Here is a 6000-nt window from a genome sequence, read left to right as displayed (position 1 = left end):
AGCCATCCAAGGGAAAGGTGTCTCCAGCAAGGAATCCAGGATAGATCTTTGGAGGGAGGGAAGTTGATTTCTCAGAGGGATGAGAGGAAAAGAAGTCTGGCTTGTAGAGTTGTCATTCACAACTATTTTAGATGGATTTTATTGACCCAGTTTGCATTTTGTTATTGTAATAGAGGCCTGGCCTGATGCACTTCTCCGAATCGCAGAACAAGCTGAGCACATGCTTTAAAGCCTGTTAACATATTCTAATGAACGCGAACATTCGCCCCTTCATCTCTTAAGCCCCGAGTGCCTGTCATCCTTTGTCTACCAGCTACTTTTATGTGGGCACACTGCCCAAGGAGCATGGGACTACCCAGGCTGTGCTCACTTCCTCCCGCATGGTAAGCAGATGGGTTACGGGTGAAGCGTCCGTGCTTGTCTTGTTTGAAGCTTTCTGTGCTGTGTGCTCTCCCCGGCTGCATTTCCACACAAAGCATCAGCACTTCTGTTTTCAGTTTTTATTTTAATTTTTTTCCCCTCTGTTAACTCATTGCAGTGAGCCCACACTGGAGGGACAAGCCATTCCAAACTGAAATGAAACTTCTAGAATGTTCGTGGTAGGAGGAGCACTCTCTAAGGCCTGACTGTGAAGAGCCTGTCTTCTGAGCACGTCACGGTCACACCCTGCCACACCAGCCATGCTCCCAATAGGCTGTCCACAGTGCTCATCCATTTTACCATTGTGCCTCCCTGATAGCACACATTCACAGTCCCTTCCATTTGGCTTGAGCCTATAGGCCGAGCAGAGTGTAGCAGGGAGATGACACTGGAAACTTCGGCCGTAATTCATTGCTCTCCTCTTTCGCTCATCAGCGAAGGCCTTTGATTGAGTTGACACCTGCTCCGTCTCTGCTATGCAGGGCCAGAGCCCCACTGCAGTGTCCTCTTCCTGAACACCACAGCCAGATGACAGTCACACCTGAGGCTGGCAGAAGGCAGAGCAAGCATAGATGTCCAACCCGACAGGGCACAGCAAAGGCGTTAGTGCAGGGAAGAGCAGAGTTCTGAGAGCGGCTCTTTCTACCACAGAGAGAAAAATCAGGCTACAAGTTTCTGAGTACGAAGAACAGAAAGGATGGGTGACTCAGGTTAAAACACGTGCTCGGCTTGCGTCATCTCTCATTGTCTACCAACTACATAATACGTGAAATAAGCTGCTGCCATTCTAGAATACAGATGCAAGGAGGCGCTGACTAGTTTTCCACAAAATGGAAAACTGTCTCCCAGCTGATTTCATTATTATTGCTTATGTCCACCACCCCATCACGGTTGCTTTAGGCAAAGCAAACATCACCCCGACGCCCATCGATCAACGCAGACATCTCAGCAGGAGAGCGGGTTGCCCATTACCTGAGGTTTTCTCAGTGACATTTGATCTGACTTCATCAGGTAAAACCACAACCTAGACTCCTTTCGTAAGTAAAAATGTTCATATGTAGGGCAACTTAACACTTCAAGGAATTTGGGTAACTACTCACTTATTAGCTTAAAAGTTGATTGAAAGACAGAAGACAACTTTGAGCTAGCATTTACTTGCTTCAAAATTGTGTTACTTTAATAGCAACAAACATCTTAGCAATTGCTGATCTCTTTTACTTGTGCAAATATTTGAGCATATGGACATTAGGTTAAGTGCCTGAAAGTCAAAACTGATGGAAGGCTGCCAATCATTATTTTTTAACAGTTTTCTAACCCAGTGTCACATGCTTACTAATTATGATGATGCTGCCATTTGAATGTGCCCCCGAATATTGTACTATGGAAATACGAAATTCCCAATACACGTGTTTGGAGCTGAGGTGTAATGGGAGGCACTGAGGTCTCGCTGGCTCTGACGTCATGGGTGGAGTAGTGTTAATGCAGGAGGCAAGGGCCTTATAAAAGCGCTTGGCCCATCATGCTCCTTCTCACTCTCTCACTGTTTCTGGTGGAGTGATATATTAGGGAGGCCCTTCGTATTCCCAAGGTAGCAGGGTCTCCCTAGGATGCAGGATCCGCAGGACAGTGCGCGCCTATTCACCATAACCCAACCAGCCCGCGGCATTCTGTCATAGCAGCACGAAACGAAGGAGGATGGGAAACCACAGTGAACGTGGTACAGGCTTTGGGTTTGCCTTTTTCAGGGCTTTGTTGATCACAGACTCGCTGCACTGGCTTCATGTGGGAGCCGGGCTGAAGAGCAGGCAGAACTGCAGACTTCCTCTTGGACTAACCACTACATTAGAACCTGAACGTTAGCTGACAGGGTTCCAGGAAGTCTGCGTGGACGTTGCTATTGACGTCAGACTGAGAGGGAATTGCTGCCCCTAGACTGAGTCACCCCAGTTGGGCAAACAGTAGGCTTGAACTAAGAATAGCTGATGTCTGGAAATCTCAGCCAGGGGCCACTGGCTCAACTAATGATGCGTCTGGAACCATATTTGCAGCTGAGCTTCAGCTTGGCCTCGTCGAGGCCTTCGTGGGAGTGACTCACTCAGCTCATGCAAGCACTCTGCCAGGCTGCGTTGATCACTATCTGTGGGATAGAGGAGGACACAGGAGTCTACAAGAGAGAGGCCCAGAGTTGACCATGCTGATGCAGAGTGAAACCCATGGTGGCAAACATTTTAACGCGGGAGAATTCATATTGCTGGTGAGATGCATCCTGTCCACTTGCCAAGGTACTGGGCACTTGCCAAGGGACTGGGACAGGCGCGGTTCCAGGCTCCAACCAGGAATCAGATGCCTCGTCTCCCACCTGGGTAGAGAGAAGTCTCTCCTATTTCAAATACCAGAGAGACTTAGTTCCAGAAAGGTTGTAAATGCAAGTATCTGATATGTGGAGAGCTGCTGATTTGTCAAGCTGCTTTGCTATTCAGCAAAAAACATGTTTTCACCCCGGCCTTCACCGTGGGACAGAGAAAAGAGGAAGTTTCCCCAAGTTCCTTAAAACTTGGTTGTGTGACTTTGGACCATATCTGCTACAGGGAAGTAGTTTTAGAAAACAAGTTTGGCAGTTCCACAAACTTCTTTCTTGTACTGAAGTGACTTGTTTTTGCTTTGCCTATAAAAAGGAATTGTGTCCTCTGGAGCTGATCCTATGTGTAGTGTGACTTGCTTTAATTATTTCAGTCCTCACTCCTCACTCAGGAACTGTTTGACTTTTCTGGCAGGCTCCGGCGTTTGGCGACAGAACTGGAGACCTGAGATACGGGGAAGCAGTGAAGGACACGGCCTTCATAAACCGAAGAGAAAGGGACCGGGTGAGTAAAAATGGGACAAGGCAGCAGTGTCCTGCTTTTTGTATGATCTTTAATTAGAGTCTGTATCTATGGCATGAGACAAAGACAGTGAAAACTTTCAGGGCAAGAGAGAGGAAAGACAAACAGGAGGGTTTGGAACAAAATGAGACTAAATCATCGGCTCCTCCCCAAGAGTTCTGTGTCTCTCCTAATAACAGTAATTCCATGTTAGGAGAATACTTTGAGGATGACTTAGATCCTGATGAGGTTGCAGAGCTGGAGGATTCTGAGAGACATTCTTTGATTCAGGCTATGAATGCTAAAAACAAAACAAAACAAACAAAAACTTGAGCCTTGGCAAAAAGAAATAAAAAAGTTGGAATAGGGCTTGGAGGGAATAAACAGAAAAATTGGAGAATTAACTATCCAACTCCATCATTGTTCCTCCTGGGATGGCTACAGTTGCTATAGTTCAAAAGACAAGTGGGCCTTTTCATTTGTCCCCGGTACAGGCAACTCTATCCCCTTTACGAGCTTCTTTACAACAGGCTAGGCAGAAAGGAGAAGATATAACTGAGTTTTATGGCTTTCCAGTCAGAGAGAAACCTGATGGATAGGGTAATATGTGAGAGCCCATGCTCCTTTATCTTTTAAACAATTGAAAGAATTAAAAACCGCATACTTTCAATATGGTCCTACAGCACCTTTACTCAAGCTCTGTTAAAGTCCTTGTCTGCTGAGGCCCTCTGCCCAGGGGACTGGAAGCAAGGGCATGCTTATCAGGAGGAGATCATTTATTATGGAAGTCAGAATTTGCAGAGCACTGTCCAGTTACAGCTGAACTCAACTGAGCTCAAGGAGTTCCTATAACTTATGACATACTTGCTGGAGAAGGAATCTACAGGGAAACAGGACAACTGGATTTTGATGTGGACATTTATGCTCAAGTAAATGCTACTGCCTGAAGAGCATGGAATAAACTTCCACAAGTAGGTAGACATGTGGAGGATTTGTCTAAAATCTGTCAGGGACCTGATGAATTATTTCAAGATTTTGTAGCAAGATTAATGCAAGCAGCAAGCAGACTTACTAGGTGATGCAGATTGTGGATTATTATTAGTAAAACAATTGGCTTACGAAAATGCTAACAGTGCCTGCCAAGCAGCTTTGAGACCCTTTAGGAAGAAAGGAAATATTTCTGACTATATTAGGTTATGTTCTGACATCAGGTCATCTCATACTCAAGGAGTGGCTATGGTTGCTGCCCTACGAGGGAAGACTATTAAAGAGGTATTATTTCAGCAACAGAAAGGCCCAAAGAATGGAGTATCTGAAAGTTGTTATGGTTGTGGGCAAATGGGACATCAAAGAAAAAATTGTCCTAATGTTAGTAAGAAAGAAGGGAGTCCAAAGGAACCTGGTCTATGCCCAAGCTGTAAAAGAGAAAAGCATTTGGCTAGTGAATGTATGTCTGAAAGAGATGCTGCAGGAAAACCTTTAAAGCAGAGAAACTGGAAAAGGGGCCAGCCCCAGGCCCTGCAGCAATGTGATGGGTCACTATAGAACTTCATCCCTCAGCAAGGAAATCCACTCAAGACTTCAGTAGAGCAACCACTGGTAGCTCAGGACTGGACTTCAGTTCCTCCACCTACACAGTATTAACTCCTGAGATGGGGATGCAGGCCCTACCTACAGGACTTTATCCTCCATTACTTAGGGGGACTGTAGGATTATTACTAGGAAGAAGTAGTATTACTATGCTGGGAATTTTAGTAGTTCCTGGGGTAATTGATGCTAATTTTGAAAGGGAGATAAAAATTATGACACACTCTCCAAATGGAATTTCTGTAATAAAACAAGGTCAAAGATTAGCCCAATTAATATTGCTTCCCCAAGATCAGACAAAAAGTGCAAGTAAGAAGGATAGGAGAGGAGATGCAGGTTTTGGATCCTCTGATACTTATTAGATACCAATTATCAGTCACAATCGACCTGAACTAGTGTTACAAATTAATGGTAGAATATTTACAGGGTTATTGTATACAGGAGCTGATGTCTCTGTCTTAACTGCTGATCAGTGGCCTATGCATTGGCCTAAACAATCTTCTATTACACAATTACAAGGGATAGGACAAAGCCAATGTCATGAACATTGATGAATTAACTTGGAAGGATGAGGAAGGACATGAGGGAAGCTTTAAACCATATATTGTTCCTGGCCTTCCTGTTAATCTGTGGGTAGAGATGTGATGAGTAACATGAGAGTGTATCTTTACAGTCCTAGCAATGTAGTTACCAATCAGATGCTTCATCAAGGATGTTTACCAAATTCAGGATTAGGAAAATTCAGACAGGGCATAGCTCAGCCATTAATGCCTACTCCAAGAAAATTTAAAAATGAGGTGGGTTATTTTTAGGGGAGGTCACTGGACAACCTGTACCCCATGCAGCTCCAATAACATGGAAAGTGGACATTCCTGTGTGGGTGGATCAGTGGCCTCTTTCCTTTGAGAAAATTAAAGCAGCTGAGTAGTTAGTACAGGAACAGCTTGAAAGCAGCCATATTGCTCCATCAAACTCACCTTGGATCTCCCCTATTTTTGTTCCAAGATTTCAGAAAAGGAAATGAGACCATGGAGTTATGGGAGCCTGGCAACCTGGATTACCTTCCCCTTCTGCTATACCTAGAGAAACTTTTAAGATTATACTAGACCTGAAAGATTGTTCTTATTCTATT

Source organism: Meriones unguiculatus, chromosome 4 (assembly GCF_030254825.1).
Source record: "Meriones unguiculatus strain TT.TT164.6M chromosome 4, Bangor_MerUng_6.1, whole genome shotgun sequence".
NCBI classification, from domain to species: Eukaryota; Metazoa; Chordata; class Mammalia; order Rodentia; family Muridae; genus Meriones; species Meriones unguiculatus.
Note: the sequence above shows the minus strand (reverse complement) of the source record.